Here is a 17414-nt window from a genome sequence, read left to right as displayed (position 1 = left end):
TCATCTGCACAACTCTGAATGATGTATTCTCACTCTCCTTATTTAGAATGACAGTCTTAGTTTTTAGGTCACCACCCTTGCAAAACAGGAATGACACACCCAGAAGCATACTCTGAACCCAACAATACAAAGTATGATTTGGTAACAAAGAACAAAGGTATAAAAATCAATAAGATTATTTTGCTAGGTTTAACTACCATGTTATTACTTATTGTTTGCCAACATTGATATGTATTAATGTGCAGGACTACATATGTGGAGATACATTATTCACATCTTCAAATTTACTGGGCAGATAATAATCTTGTCTTCAGCATACCATGAGTGAGTCTATACGCTAGATAGGAACTACTACTACAGGCACATTTGAGGAACTTCCAATCTCCCTTGTATTGGATATTAAATTATGGGTCAACTATATACCCACAGGTAAGGCCTTAGTTAGCATCCTCAATCTATTTAGCCAGTAGTAGTGGTAGGTGTGGTAGAGTCCGACCGCTAATTGTAGAGGCCCTCCTCTTGGCCGCAGAGACAAATTTTGTATTGTTTGATTGTCATGAAAGCGGAGAGAAAATGTTACTGTTTTAAAGCTAGTTTCCTGCAATTCCACACATTTTATCATCGGGCTGAGAGAAAATTAAGTTTAAGTGATTTTTTTGTTGAAAGAGTGTGGCATTCCCATTCCTTTCATAATTTTTGCTTTATTGAAGAGAGAGTACAATTTGAAAGACCGGGTGAGTCAAAGGGGAGTGGGCAGGTTTCAAACCCACGCCAACTCCGGCATATACGTGTGCCGCTGACAGAAAATTTGCAGTTTTAAAGCAAARTTTCTGAAATTTTACCCATTTTGCCATGGCTTACAACATGTTCTTATGCTATTGGAGTGACTTCAAATCTAATTCCATGAAATGTTTTGAATTTTCCCTTACTATCTAGTTATTTTGGTGGTTGTTCTTAAATGGTCTTATTTAAAATATATAGCTCCATTATGTCTTTTCTACATACTTTATATCTGGTTTAGTTGTTTATGTTTACACTGAAAARGTTTTACCAACCCGAAAATGTTTAATCATATTTTTTGGAACAGTGGCAATGATTTAGCAGCGGTGAGCCACCGCTGCTAAATGAATATAGGAGAAACACTGTCCTGTGAGTGCAATTAGCTCTCAATATTAGGAGTTGAGAATTAGAGTTCACATCATTAGAAATAAGGTATTATCCTCTTATATTGTATGTCTAATTTAAAATTAATTTAATCTTGTTGCTCGCAATATTGATAAAAACATTGAAATAAAATATATATTTTTATATTTCCATGAACACCCTGCAGTACCCATAGTATTACTGTGATCACATMCTGTAATGTTTGTCTGTCTACAATGGCAGCAGCAAATTCTTTAAAAAGATGCAATATACAGAAATCACTCACAATTTCCTGGTTGCTAAAATTAAAATACTTTGCCTAATTTCAGTTTGTGACAAAACAAGCAATGTAGAGAATCATTGTACCATCTTAATTGTGAAATATCTTTCGAATAACCAAAAATATAGTGTTTGAAGCTGGTGTACAAAAACAAAAACAAAACTTAAGAACATTAAGCATAGAAATAGGGCACATTGAATGATCTGTTCTATGAGAATGACAGCTCTATAACTAACATTTCTATGTGAATTTGCTCAGGTCACCAAAAAAGTTACACATTCAGCTTTAATTGGCATAAGACACATTAACAAAGTAACTTGTAACAATAACTTGTGCCTTCCAGCAAATCGGTTTTCATTTGAAAATAACTATTGTGAAAGTTTGAGGGTTGTATAAAGAGTCCCATCAGAACGCAAGCTTAAATGATTTCTTAWTATCCCTCAATAAGACATACATAGAGTAAACAGACTATTAATGGAGATATTTGATCGGTACGGTTTTGTTAAATGGCAGTGCTAAATTACTTTTCCCCCCACTCAAATTAGGCACCAAGATCTCATTTGTTAAGCCTTTTTGAAAATATTGGACAAATAAGGCACTTGCAGTCCTAACCAGCTCAAACAGGTATAAACTGTATTAACTGTTAACTAATAAAAAAAATACCCCCCAGGGTTTTCAACAAAACAGACAACTGCTGTCTGTTGACAGGTACAAGTGTCTCACATAGGGGACAGGGGCTTCAGTCCTGCAGGAGAAAGTTGTACTTCCCAAAGTCAAACTCGTCCGGCATGATGAGCATGTCTTCACGGGCCTTGGCCAGCTTCCGCCGCAGGAATTCCCGCCTCTCCTGCCATTCCACCAGCTCCTCAGCACTGTGGGCGTAGTCACAGCTCACCCCCTCGGGACAGCCACTCTCCAGCCTGTCAATCACATTGATCTATATTATACATACGTCAATCACTGTGCACCTATAAAATTTGATAGGAACAAATAGGACAAGGGTGTGGTAAGTGAACCCTGCCATATCCCAGTTGTTTTCTGTGTGCATATACAGAGCATCTCTTGATGGGTAATGAGAAAGGAACTACAGTATTGAGACCCAGTACTGTGACTGGGCGAGTGTTACCTGGGACAAAGGGCGAGGCGGCGTCCGGGGAAGCGGTATGTCCAGGTGAGGCTCTCGTCCTCTCCCTCGCAACTGAATACACGGTCCTTGTGTTTCTCTGAGGAGATGTGCTGCTGCCACTGGCGCTCACTGTTACTATGCTTCCCACACAGACGACAGTGGAAGCCGCTCTAGAATACACACGCACAGTAAAACTGTTTTCATAGTGTTTATGAATGCGTAACGTACTGACAGACATACGCATACATTGCATGAAGATGCACGCACACACTATCAAAATGTAGTCCTTCTTGATAATGGTAGATAGCTTTTACAAATGAGAAAGGTGAATGTATTGTTTGCGTTCTACATCCAACAAACAGGTTTTGTGAGTAAGTGCCTTCACTCACCATTGGCTCGGCATAGTCGGTTGGCATGACAATTTGCTTCTCCTCTATGTGTTGGGTGATCAGGGTGTCATCCGCCGGACGGTTTTGATTCGTCATTGTAAGCCACATGTCGTACATCTCCTGCATATCCTTCACTTCAGGAACAGGTTCAAAGAAGAACGTAAGTAACAATACTAATGATTATACATTGATGTACGCTGACTTGGTGAGCGAGTGCATCGGAGATGTCGTACCCACTGTGACTATTAAAACCATTCCTAACTAGAAACCGTGGATTGATGGCAGTATTCGCGCAAAACTGAAAGCGAGAACCACCGCTTTTAATCATGGCAACGCGACTGGAAACATGACCGAATACAAACAGTGTAGTTATTCCCTCCTCAAGGCAATCAAACAAGCAAAGCGTCAGTATAGAGACAAAGTAGAGTCGCAATTCAACSGCTCAGACACGAGACGTATGTGGCAGGGTCTACAGTCAATCACGGATTACAAAAAGAAAACCAGCCCTGTCGCGAACATCCGGGTCTTGCTCCCAGACAAATTAAACAACTTCTTTGTTTCGCTTTGAGGACAATACAGTGCCACTGACACGGCCCGCTACTAAAGCCWGTGGGCTCTCCATTTCCGTGGCCAACGTGAGCAAGACATTTTAAACGTGTTAACCCTCGCAAGACTGCCGGCCCAGGCGGCATCCCTCAGAGCATGCGCAGACCAGGAGGCTGGTGTGTTTACGGACATATTCAATCAATCCACATCCCAGTCTGCTGTCCCCACATGCTTCAAGATGGCCACCATTGTTCCTGTTCCCAAGAAAGCTACGGTAACTGAACTAAATGACTATCGCCCCATTGCACTCACTTCTGTCATCATGAAGTGCTTTGAGAGACTAGTCAAGGATCATACCACCTCCACCCTACCTGATACCCTAGACCCACTCCAATTTGCTTACCGCCCCAATAGATCCACTGACGATGCAATCGCAAATCACACTGCCCTATCCCATCTGGACAAGAGGAATACCTATGTAAGAATGCTGTTCATTGACTACAGCTCAGCATTTAACACCATAGTACCCTTCAAACTCGCCATTAAGCATGAGATCCTGGGTCTCGACCCCACCCTGTGGAACTGCGTCCTGGACTTTGACGGGCCGCCCCCAGGTCGTGAAGGTAGGAAACAACATCTCCACCCCGCTGATCCTCAACACTGGGCCCCACAAGGGTACGTTCTCAGCCCTCTCCTGTACTCCCTGTCCACCCATGACTGCGTGGCCATGCACGCTTCCAACTCAATCATCAAGTTTTCAGACAACACTACAGTGGTAGGCTTGATAACCTCACACTCAACGTCAACAAAACAAGAGATGATCGTGGACTACAGGAAACAGCAGAGGGAGCACCCCCCCCCATCCACATCGACGGGACAGTAGTGGAGAAGGTGGAAAGTTTTAAGTTCGTCGGCGTACACATCACGGACAAACTGAAATGGTCCACCCACAGACAGCGTGGGGACGAAAGCGCAACAGCGCCTCTTCAACCTCAGGAGGCTGAAGAAATGTGGCTTGTCACCTAAAACACTCAAAAGGTCAGTATAGGTGCATCAAAGCTGGGACCGAGACTGAAAAACAGCTTCTATCTCAAGGCCATCAGACTGTTAAACAGACATTACTAACAGAGGCTGCTGCCAACATACAGACTCAAACCTCTGGCCACTTTTATAAATGGACTTCATAAAGGTATCACTAGTCACTTTAATAATGCTTATATCCTACATTACTCATCTCATATGTACAGTGGGGAGAACAAGTATTTGATACACTGCCGATTTTGCAGGTTTTCCTACTTACAAAGCATGTAGAGGTCTGTAATTTTTATCATAGGTACACTTCAACTGTGAGAGACGGAATCTAAAACAAAAATCCAGAAAATCACATTGTATGATTTTTAAATAATTAATTTGCATTTTATTGCATGACATAAGTATTTGATCACCTACCAACCAGTAAGAATTCCGGCTCTCACAGACCTGTTAGTTTTTCTTTAAGAAGCCCTCCGGTTCTCCACTCATTACCTGTATTAACTGCACCTGTTTGAACTCGTTACCTGTATAAAAGACACCTGTCCACACACAATCAAACAGATTCCAACCTCTCCACAATGGCCAAGACCAGAGAGCTGTGTAAGACATCAGGATAAAATTGTAGACCTGCACAAGGCTGGGATGGCTACAGGACAATAGGCAAGCAGCTTGGTGAGAAGAAACAACTGTTGGCGCAATTATTAGAAAATGGAAAGAAGTTCAAGATGACGGTCAATCACCCTCGGTCTGGGGCTCCATGCAAGATTTCACCTCGTGGGGCATCAATGATCATGAAGAAGGTGAGGATCAGCCCAGAACTACACGCAGGACCTGGTCAATGACCTGAAGAGAGGCGGACCACAGTCTCAAAGAAAACCATTAGTAACACACTACGCCGTCATGGATTAAAATCCTGCAGCGCACGCAAGGTCCCCCTGCTTAAGCCAGTGCATGTCCAGGCCTGTCTGAAGTTTGCCAATGACCATCTGGATGATCCAGAGAGGGAATGGGAGAAGTCATGTGGTCTGATGAGACAAAAATAGAGCTTTTTGGTCTAACTCCACTCGCCGTGTTTGGAGGAAGAAGAAGTATGAGTACAACCCAAGAACACCATCCCAACCGTGAAGCATGGAGGTGGAAACATCATTCTTTGGGGATGCTTTTCTGCAAAGGGGACAGGACGACTGCACCGTATTGAGGGGAGGATGGATGGGCCATGTAGCGCGAGATCTTGGCCAACAACCTCCTTCCCTCAGTAAGAGCATTGAAGATGGGTCGTGGCTGGGTCTTCCAGCAAGACAACGACACGAAGCACACAGCCATGGCAACTAAGGAGTGGCTCCGTAAGAAGCATCTCAAGGTCCTGAGTGGCCTAGCCAGTCTCCAGACCTGAACCCAATAGAAAATCTTTGAGGGAGCTGAAAGTCCGTATTGCCCAGCGACAGCCCCGAAACCTGAAGGATCTGGAGAAGATCTGTAGGAGGAGGGCCAAAATCCCTGCTGCAGTGTGTGCAAACCTAGTCAAGAACACAGAAACGTATGATCTCTGTAATTGCAAACAAAGTTTCTGTACCAAATATTAAGTTCTGCTTTTCTGATGTATCAAATACTTATGTCATGCAATAAAATGCAAATTAATTACTTAAAAATCATACAATGTGATTTTCTGGATTTTTGTTTTTAGATTCCGTCTCTCATAGTTGAAGTGTACCTATGATAAAAATTACAGACCTCTACATGCTTGTTAAGTAGGAAAACCTGCAAAATCAGCAGGTATCAAATACTTGTTCTCCCCACTGTAATATACTATACCATCTACTGCATCTTGCCTATGCCGCACAGCCATCGCTCATCCATATATTTATATGTACACATTCTATTCATCCCTTTACATTTGTGTGTATAAGGTAGTTGTTGTGAATTTGTTAGATTACTTGTTAGATATTACTGCATTGTCGGAACTAGAAGCACAAGCATTTCGCTACACTCGCATTAACATCTGCTAACCATGTGTATGTGACCAATAAAATTTGAGGTAATGTGTACTAGTGGGGATAATAGGCATCTGAACCAATCCTGCTCATAGATCAGCGTAAACAAAGCGATAATGTGGAACAAAAGGTTTAATGGATAATGAAAATATAGTGTAAACTTACAGCCATTGTTCTTCATATAAGTCCATACTTCTCCCTCTTCACTGTGGCAAAGCACAGTTCCCAATGTAGTGGCACTTCTTCTGCTTCACCACATGGGCACATATCTGAGGGGACACGTTATGCCGTTACACACAGACTGCGGATGTTTGTGGAAACAAGTTTGCAGTGTCAATGATTAAGTATTAAATTCAACTGACCAATATATATTACCCATGATTACACTAACATAATAGTTCATTATAAATTAAATAGACACAATGATAATATGCTTGGTTGAGTCTATTCAAAAATCATTTCTAGCAGATCTGTATGAGAAGTAGCAGGGAAACACACACGTCATACTGCTGGGGGTAGGTCTTGGCAAAAGGCAACGTCCGCACCATCACCCACTTCTTTCCCTCAAAGAACTTCACCAACAGCACCCGGCGCTCCTTCGTCCAACTACAGGGAGAGAGATGTGAGAGTTATGGTGGACTTTCCAGAAAGATACTATCCTAAATTACATAGGGCTTCGCTGTAAACGCTCCATACACCTTGGTTTGTGTCCACGAGATGAACAGTCTCTATTGTTATTCAAAAAACCGACCACAGATATCTCAGACTACACATCTAACATACATTGGCCATTTGATAGACAATAGTGAATAAGTGTCAGTCATATAGAATTGTTGCATACTACAGTGAAGCACTGGCCTCCATCTGGCTAGGGATGGTAGGTAGGGTGCAGCCTCACCTGTGCCTGGCCTTGGCTGTACAGTACTTAAGAGCTTTGTCCGGCTCACTGACCAGCCCGTCCCTCCAGCACTGACCACAAAACAAACTTCCTCTTCAGGTTCAAGCATAGCCTCCTCCCCCACCTCCACCACTTGAGATGAAGATGGTGGTGGCATGTACACCGGCTATAGTCAACGAGTCACAGGACAAAAACAGAGAGGCAAAAGTAGAGAAATCAGACAAACTACACAAGAGCCGTTGCCTCACCATATTATGAGATGTAGCATAGCAGGGATATTATACCTTGGGTTTGTGTGTGTTCTGCTCCTGTTTATGCCAGTGTCGCTTGGATTCCTGAACAATTTCTTCATGAGTGATGCTATAGTACAGGAACATACACAGAAAAGTGATGCCTAGTCCAGCCTAGGCATCACTTTTTACAGACAGTATTTACAAACATGTTTTATCAACTGTGACAAGATTGAACGGCAGTGTCTACTGACACCTACTGGACTTTGTTGAATTTTTCTGACTTTTAGTATAGAAACTAACATTTACAAATAAAGATGTTTATTGTAGATCGGCCTCTACATTTAAAATTTTCACATTATTAGACAGGAATAAATATGTCTCTCTGTGTCTGAGACCAAGTACAATGTTCATGAGTGTGTGTGCATCAATCTGACTGTACCAGATCTTTCTGCAGCCTCCAACATTGAGCTCTATGACAGAGTGGGCAAAGGAGCAGCTGTCCTCTCGCTGGCAGCCGTAGCGCTGGGCATGGCGGCACACGTCCAACTGCACTGGGTGTACAGCGGGCGGATCTTAGTGTAGTGCACACTGCTGGACCTCACCGCATGCACCAGGCACCTGCAGGGCACAGGGGGGGGGGGGGGGGGGAGTGAGTTTTGTTGTGTGTGTGTGTGTGTGTGTGGTGTTGTGTGTGTGTGTGTTGTGTGTGTAGGGAGGGAGGGACCAAACAAACTACTTGTTTTTGTCGAATGGGTGTCGGGCGCAGGGGTTGGAGCAGGTGGACGGCACCTCCTTACTGTGCTTACTGATGATCCTGGGCTTACTGTCATAGCACTCCTGAGTAGAGAGAAAGGGGGGGGAGAGAATGAGGGGGAAAGTTGAGGTAAACAGAGACAAGAAGTAGGGGGGAGCATGAGTAAGGTTGAACGGCATGTTTTAGAGGTCTACGCGGGACAGATTTTTTCCATCCCATTTTTATTGCACCTCATCTCACGTTGGTTGAGCGCCCTCCACTTCTTTCCATTATCAATATGTATTTATACACACTGTAGTAAGCTACAGTCTAATCATATTTAAGTTAACTTCATATTTAAGTTAACTGCCACGTGATTCTCCGCCCATGTAGGCAGCCTACTCTATTTCAATGAGACCACACATACTAGGCACACTTGAACTCTCACTCCCAAKTAGGAGAGGAGAGGTAGGCTACTGAAGTTGAAGCAGAGTGTGAATAATGCAAAAAATATGTGCTTTTAAGCATACAAAGCAGAAAGACAACCGTTTCCAAATAATCTGCGGGACAACAAAAAATATTTTCATCCCAAAGTCGTCTGTCTGACTGCACGATCCCGCCCGCAGCATGAAAAATGACGACCGCTCTGCAACGATCTCTGTCGGGACTCGCAGCCCTCTACCATGTTTCACTGGTCAAGCTTGGACATATGGAGGTGGGTCTGTGTAAGAGCACAAGTGTGTGTGTGTGTGTCCTACCTCACAGAGGTACATGAACATGCCGTTGTGGAGCTGCAGCAGGCATTTGATGCTGAGTGTGGGCCTGTCATTGTTGGGGCTCTGCGAGTCAAACAGCAGCTCTCTGTTCAGGGCTCCCTTCCTCTCCAGGGTCCACACATCTACCTCCTCCTGGCAGTAGGCAAACGTACAGCCCTCCCTGTACTTACACTTCTGAGTCTCCAGCACCTCTGCACAGAGGTAAGGAACTTAGATTACTACATATACAAACTGAGACCAACGCTAACCTTTAGGACCTTTTTTCCACAGATTAAAACTGGGTAATTTGACCTATGACACACACACACAGATTATCTTCATCTAAACAGAGCCTCTTTCCCACACCAGTGACTGTTGTTTTCCGTACCCTTGCAGAGCATAAACGCCCCAGTAAAATTGTGCGTGGGGCGGGGTCGCACCCTGTTCCAGACAGGGTGCTCTGAAGCCCTGATRCTGCACAGAAGAATGTCCCGCTTACAACGGTGGGCCAATTCTGCCTGGTGCCGGTAGTCCAGGACCCCTGGACCTGYGAGAGACAGAGAAAGGGAGGGAGGAGAGAGTGATATACAGGTAAAGGGGTAAAGAGGGTTAGAGAGACAGAGAGAAAGGGGAGTTAAGGGGGGATATAGAATGATAACAATAGAGAGGTGAACCTCAGTGCTATGATGCTCTTGAAACTGTCAGTCTTATTAGTTAGAAGTAGGGGGCCTCCCGAGTGACGCAGCGGTCTAAGGCTTCACTACAGACTAGAGGCTTCACTACAGACCTGGGTTCGATCCCAGACTGTGTTGCAGCCGGCCGCAACCGGGAGACCCATGAGGCGGTGCATAATTGGCCCAGCATTGTCTGGGTTAGGAGAGGGTTTGGCCGGCCAGGATGTCCTTGTCCCATTGCGCTCTAGCGACTCGTGGCGGGCCGGGCGCAAGCACGCTGACTTCGGTCGCCAGCTGTACAGTGTTTCCTCTGACACATTGGTGCGGCTGGCTTCCGGGTTAAGCGAACAGTGTGTCAAAAAGCAGCGTGGCTTGGCGGGGTCGTGTTTGGGAGGACGCATGGCTCTCGACCTTCACCTCTCGAGTCCGTACGGGAGTTGCAGCGATGGGGCAAGACTAACTACCAATTGGGGAGAAAAAGTACACAACAAAAAACTAACAAAAAAATTACATTAAGTAGTAAACTGGGGGAAGGACACTGTCTGAGAGCAAGTTAATCATGTCCACTACTGTACCTATCCAGCTGTAGCATGTGGCACAGGCCTGCATGAAGTCATGGGTGGCTGCTACGGGGTTCTTGATCAGCTGAGAGAGCTTGGAGGAGACCTGGCCATTCTTTACCACCTACATCGCCATGGTAATAGAGATTCATTTAGGTTAATATGTCAAGGCAAAACTAGCATGACGCTGTAAAAGGTGAACTCCAACTACAAAGTTGTATGTGACCTAAACGTTGCATAATAAATGTTTTAATTTAAATGTACACAATGTACGGGAGGGAGTCCAACAAATTCTGCTGACAGAAATAAATGGCTTACTGTGTGGTTGGACTTCTTGGGCGAACATGTTGCAGAGAGAACATTGTAGGAGATTCTTGCACCTTAAGATAGCGTGAGAACAAAAAACAATCAATTATAACATCTACATTAGGTTCATAACTTTCTTGGTGTTAAACATTAAAAGAAAAATTAACCATATATACATTGCTATAAGCTAACAAGACATTATCACCCTCAATCGACTCACCAGGCAGGTTGAACTCAGAGAGGGAGTCCAYCCCCCCTCCCCCCACCACCACTGGTTTGGCTGCTATTGCGCCCCCAAGTGGGTAGAAACTGTCCAGGGCATCTAAGGCATCAAGTGAATAGAGTGCTGTTGTGGGAGACGGGGCATCCCCACCACCAAGGCCTGAAAGGGTGTCCAGGTTGTTTAAAGTATCTAGAGAGTCTAGTGCATCAAGGCCATCTAAAGAGTTCAGTGCACCTAGGGCATCCCCCCCACCCATGCCTGGGAAGGTGTCCAGAGAGTTGAYCTGGCTGATGGCTGAGTTGAAGAAGGCTGGGGGGAGCCGGGGCGAGGGGGCGGGCAGGCGTGAGGGAAATGGGAGCTGGATGGGGACACAAGCTGAGCTGGGGAGGATGGTGGGAAAGGCACGTTGGGGGGGAATCTGAATGAGAACGAGAGGGAGAATGAGAAGTTGCATTGACAGATTCAGGGAAGCTATATCTGAATACTACGTCGAACAGTAGACACAAACTCACACAGTCCAGCAGGCTATCTAGATCATCTCCCATCAGCTCACTGTCACCCAGGTGCTCCGACTCAGACACAGAGATGGTCAACCCCCGAGGGCCTTGGACAGGGCTACCCAGAAGRTTGGAGTAGACCAGAGGACCAGAGGGAGAGGATTCATCACTAACTGAGATAGCGGCAGATAGAGGCTTGCAGTAGAAACCAACTGAAAGACAGGGAGAGGGAACAGGTGAGTTTTATTTTCTTGAAGTTATTCAATTGTTATTGCTACTTTTGACAAATCTTCTCCGATAGTCTTTACATTACAATGTGATAGGTAATTCAACATTTCTGGTCAGGAGAATTACTACCTGATGAGATGTCACTTAAGGAATCCAGACCACTGCCATACATCTTGAGGTGAAAAGAGAAAGACAACAGCTTCTGTTTAAGTGACAATAAATCAACAGGTAAACCAAAGTACATTCCAAATCTCAACCAGTTTAAGTGGCAATATGTACGTTTTTGGGCAGCCCGACTAAGTTCACATAGAAATGTGGTTATAGATCTATCATTCTACTTGAAAGCAAGTCTAAAAAGCGATAGATCTTTTCTATGTGCTCTATTTTTCTGCTTCCTATTCTTATGTTTTGTTTTTGTGTCTTTTACTTTCGGTTTTGTACACCAGCTTCAAACAGCTGAAAAGTTTTTTTGGTTATGGAAAATATATTTCAGAGCGGTTTAGATGGTACAATGATTCCCTAAACTATACTAGCTTATAATTACGCAAACTATTAGTTTTAGCAACCAGGAAATGGCGGAGCGATTTCTGCATAGTGCAACCTTAAAAGTGTAATGGTGAAAGTTGTTGTACTTGCCTCTCCTGCAAAAGGAGCTGTGTTGCCATTACTTTTCTCAGATGTGGCCGACTCCTGCAAAGGAAACAAATATTAACTCCATAAAGAGGCAACATAAAGAAAATGTCAAACTTAATGACTTCAATTGTTATGAATCCAAATTGAGATTTAAACCAGGGCAGATTTGATCAGAGAATGGCAGATTGAGAACAATTGAATCCAAGCCACTAATCATGGAAGGTAAGTTGCCATGCTGTTTGAATCTAGACCTTCTGCTTTGGAAACGGATTCTCACCTGTGTGCTAACGTAGGCTTTGCGTATCTTCAGGCCCAGTTTGTTAGCTAGCTCCTGTGCCAACTCATACACATGTTTGTCCTATGAAGAGTACAATAGAATAATTTTTAAAATTGACATTTTAATAAGCTTTTTATTAAATTAATTTCACAAACACTTATTCTGAGCTACATGATACTTCAAAAGTACGATGTGAGGTCTCCCCCCATCTTCTCACATTCTTTTGAAAAACATCAAAAGGTAATCGAAGGAGAGGAGAAGTAAATGTGGAAACAAATCCGCTTGTATGAAATGAAACTCTCCTTCTCCACTAGTGGATCATCATGAGGAATCCCAAATTATATATGTCAAGTGGTAAAAATAAATGTTGCTAGTTGTGCTAGACATTTTATAGATAAAAACAATATGCTACTTAACCTTTTAAAGGTGTGCATGCTTTTCTACTCCAAGAAAACAGTCTCTGATGTGAAGCGGTAATTCATAATGTTACTCACGTTAGGCGTAGTGAGCAGGCAGCCCGTGCTGCAGTTGTAGGCCTCTCTGAAACGGCCCAGCTCCCGCAGGCATAGAGCCTTCCTGTAGAGTGCCCTGCAACTGTCTTTGCACAGAGCCAGCGCACTGTCACAGTCCTGCACACCCTGCTCATACTCCCCCTGAGAGAGATGGAGASAAAGAGATGACAGGTAACGTGTGYGTTCTGCCACAGAGRGAAAGACTAAGGCCATACAGTGGTTAATACAGGCTAATGAGAATGGGGTAATGATAGATGATACAGGCTCTGTAACTTCAAGGGGATGTTGAGGAAGTGTGGCATGATGCCAAAAGTTCAATGAGGCTGAAACACATGTTGCACATGATGCAATGAAACAATGTGATGCAACAACACAAAATACTGAAATAGAGAGAGTGCAATGGGTATTCACCATTGGTTCAATATTTGCCCACTACAGCACATTTGCTATTAAATATTAGATTTAAGAGATGACTTCATACCTTTTGTATACAGAATCGTGAACCTCATTCAATCATCCATATTGTGGATCAAAGATGTATAATCCTGGTGACACACCACTGACTCACCATGCTGTGGTAGGCTGCTGCCCTGTTGAAATACAGACTCTCCAGCAGGGCTGAGGGGATTTCTAGAGACTCAGCCTGGGCATAGTGGGCCACGTTAACACCCTCACTGAAGTCCTTTATGGCCTGCTGCCACTCACCCTCCCTGAACATTGCATTTCCCTCATCCAGCAGGTTACACACCAACTTGGTCAGAAACCCCTGAAGGGACATTCAGGGAGGAGGAGAGGAATATGACATGAGAGTGAGATAAAGACAGCACACAGGAAAAGCCATAAAGGACATGGACTTGTCTAATCAGTATTATGGCTGGTTTTGGTACTTTTTTCCCAAGGACCAAATGTGAAAAGGAGAAAATCGCTGCAAAGGGCAAGCTGCATGACTGTGAGCACACAACATGTTCTTTGGAACAGTATAGGGGGTGTAGACATGCCTAGACTAAGGTCAAGAGAGAAGACAGTCATCGCATTCATTAATCCCTACCTTATAGCCTTCAGGCTTTGGATAAGGCAAAGAAGACCTAGGACACAGAGGAAAATATAACCTATCAATACAAGTGAACTAGTGCCGTATGGTCGTTGTGGGTATAGGATGAATGACAAGTAAGAGAGCAACTTGCTACAATTTAGTTGACAATTTGTGGGGATTGCAGGGAAAATGTTTATTTCTCACTGTATGAATCCCAGGGCGTTCTGAATGCCCTCCTGGCGCTTTTGACGGTCCAAGTCCATCTCTGCACACTGTAAAAAGAGAAAGGCCCATATCAACATAATTTTTACGTCTARTATCGAATTAACGTTAGCTAGCCAGAATAAATAAACTAGGTTCAAGAGCTCGTGCGAAGTATACTGCAACGAGAAAATAATACTTGGCCAGTTTAGCCAAATATTTGTTTTGTTTAGCTAACGTTAGCTAGATAAATAGTTAACCATGCCCCAAGTTTTCATGCTAGCTAGCTAACATTAGCTGGGCACGATTCGAGGAAGTTACAACCCACCTGGTGATAAAACACATAAATCGACGTTTACTGCTGTGGACAGAGGAAAATCTCGGCACAGAGAATTTAGAGCTGTACAGCTACCAGCCATCCAGTGCAAGGGTATTTTTGCATGGACAGTTTACATGTGAGTTTCACTTCCAATTCCTCAGCTGAACAGTGAACTCCCTCCCCCCTAGCTTGTTTTTGAGTTGCTTGGCTGCCACAAGGTCCTAGTGAGAWTATTTCTAGGGTAGGGTGAGGTGTGCTGTGAATAAAATGTTTCATGTTTAGACATGTCATAAGGAAGTAATCAATTATACGCGAAATTAAAAAGTTTGCGTTTGTATTTTATTTGAGAAATTAATCTAGCTAGGATAGCTTTCACTTTTTTGTGTGTTGATTCTCTTTGTAGTTCTGGCGCAAAGGCCAGCAGATGGCGATATTGAGTAGTTTCATCTCATCTTACCTCTTGAAGCAAGACATTTTCATTATTTCTAGCGCAATACCAGCAAAGATCTTAGCAAATTTTATTGGTCACGTACACATGGTTAGCAGATGTTAATGCAAGTGTAGGGAAATGCTTGTGCTTCTAGTTCTGACAGTGCAGTAATATCTAACAAGTAATCTAACAAATTCACAACGACTACCTTATACACACAAATGTAAAGGGATGAATAAGAATATGTACATATAAATATGTGGATGACCGATGGCCTTGCGGGATAGGRGAGATGCAGTAGATGGTATAGAATACAGTATATACATATGAGATGAGTAATGTAGAATATGTAGACATGATTAAAGTGGCGTTATTTAATTTATTAAATCCATTTATTAAAGTGGCCAGAGATTTGAGTCTGTATGTTGGCAGCAGCCACTCTGTTAGGGATGGCTGTTTAACAGTCTGATGGCCTTGAGATAGAAGCTGTTTTTCGGTCTCTTGGTCCCAGCTTTGATGCACCTGCACTGACCTCGCCTTCTGGATGATAACAGGGTGAACAGGCAGTGGCTCGGGTGGTTGTTGTCCTTGATGATCTTTTTGGCCTTCCTGTGACATCGGYTGCTGTAGGTGTCCTGGAGGGCAGGTAGTTTTCCCCCGGTGAGGCGTTGTGCAGACCGCACTACCCTCTGGAGAGCCTTGCGGTTGTGAGTCTGAGKAGTTGCCGTACCAGGRGGTGATACAGTCCGACAGGATGCTCTCGATTGTGCATTTGTAAAAGTTTGAGTGTTATAGGTGACAAGACAAATTTCTTCAGCCTCCTGAGGTTGAAGAGGCGCTGTTGCGCCTTCTTCGCCACGCTGTCTGTGTGGGTGGACCATTTCAGTTTGTCCGTGATGTGTACGCCGAGGAACTTAAAACTTTCCACCTTCTCCACTATTGTCCCGTCGATGTGGATGGGGGGATGCTCCCTCTGCCCTTTCCTGAAGTCCACAATCATCTCCTTTGTTTTTTTGACGTTGAGTGAGAGGTTATCTTTTTCCTGACACCACACTCCGAGGGCCCTCACCGTCTCGTCATTGTTGGTTATCAAGCCTACCACTGTAGTGTTGTCTGAAAACTTGATGATTGAGTTGGAGGCGTGCATGGCCACGCAGTCATCGATGAACAGGGAGTACAAGAGAGGACTGAGAACGCACCCTTGTGGGGCCCCAGTGTTGAGGATCAGAAGTTGTTTCCTACCCTCACCACCTGGTGCACCACCTGGGTGCAGCCCGTCAGAAAGTCCAGGACCCAGTTGCACAGCGTGGGGTCGAGACCCAGGATCTCAAGCTTAATGGCAAGTTTGGAGGGTACTATGGTGTTAAATGCTGAGCTGTAGTCAATGAACAGCATTCTTACATAGGTATTCCTCTTGTCCAGATGGGATGGAGCAGTGTGCAGTGTGATGGCGATTGTGTCGTCTGTGGACCTATTGGGGCGGTAAGCAAATTGGAGTGGGTCTAGAGTATCAGGTAGGGTGGAGGTGATATGATCCTTGACTAGTCTCTCAAAGCACTTCATGATGACAGAAGTGGGTGCAATGGGGCGATAGTCATTTAGTTCAGTTACCTTAGCTTTCTTGGGAGCAGGAACAATGGTGGCCATCTTGAAGCATGTGGGCACAGCAGACTGGGATAGGGATTGATTGAATATGTCCATAAACACACCAGCCAGCAGGTCTTGCGGACCAGAGCCTCAACCCAAACAACCAAAGCCGCCAAACATGAGGCAGGGAGGATGGTCTCAGATTCAGAGGGAGTGGCAGTGGAACTGTACAGATGGGAGAGATCGTCCGGCTTCACATTTTTGGACCCTGGGCAGTAGGAGATGGTGAAATTGAACCTGGTAAATAACAGGGCCCAACGAGCTTGCCTTGGGTTGAGGTGCTTGGCAGTGCGGAGGTATTCTAAATTCTTAGGGTCCGGCCATACCAAAAATGGATGTTCCGCCCCTTCCAGCTAGTGCCTCCACTCCTCCAGAGCCATCTTAACCGCTAGGAGTTCCCGGTTCCCAACGTCATAGTTCCTCTCCGCAAGGTTGAGACGATGGGACATGAAGGCACAGGGCTGAAGCTTTTGGTCCTGGATGGATCATTGGGAAAGGAAGCTTACAAGAAATCCTGCTATGCCCTGCGACGAACCATCAAACAGGCAAAGCGTCAATACAGGGCTAAGATTGAATCATACTACACCGGCTCCGACGCTCGTCTTATGTAGCAGGGCTTGCAAACTATTACAGACTACAAAGGGAAGCACAGCCGCGAGCTGCCCAGTGACACGAGCCTACCAGACGAACTAAATCACTTCTATGCTCACTTTAAGGCAAGCAACACTGAGGCATGCATGAGAGCATC

The 17414-nt window shown here is 44.4% G+C and overlaps 1 pseudogene; it reads right to left on the bottom strand.

Annotated features, from left to right (window-relative positions):
- Positions 1-1703: 1703 nt before the first annotated feature.
- On the bottom strand, positions 1704-14757 carry LOC111981203 (zinc finger CCCH domain-containing protein 7B-like; annotated as a pseudogene).
- Positions 14758-17414: the final 2657 nt, after the last annotated feature.

This window comes from Salvelinus sp. IW2-2015, linkage group LG20, assembly GCF_002910315.2.
Source record: "Salvelinus sp. IW2-2015 linkage group LG20, ASM291031v2, whole genome shotgun sequence".
NCBI classification, from domain to species: domain Eukaryota; kingdom Metazoa; phylum Chordata; class Actinopteri; order Salmoniformes; family Salmonidae; genus Salvelinus; species Salvelinus sp. IW2-2015.
Note: the sequence above shows the minus strand (reverse complement) of the source record. Positions and strands in the feature narration are given on the sequence as shown.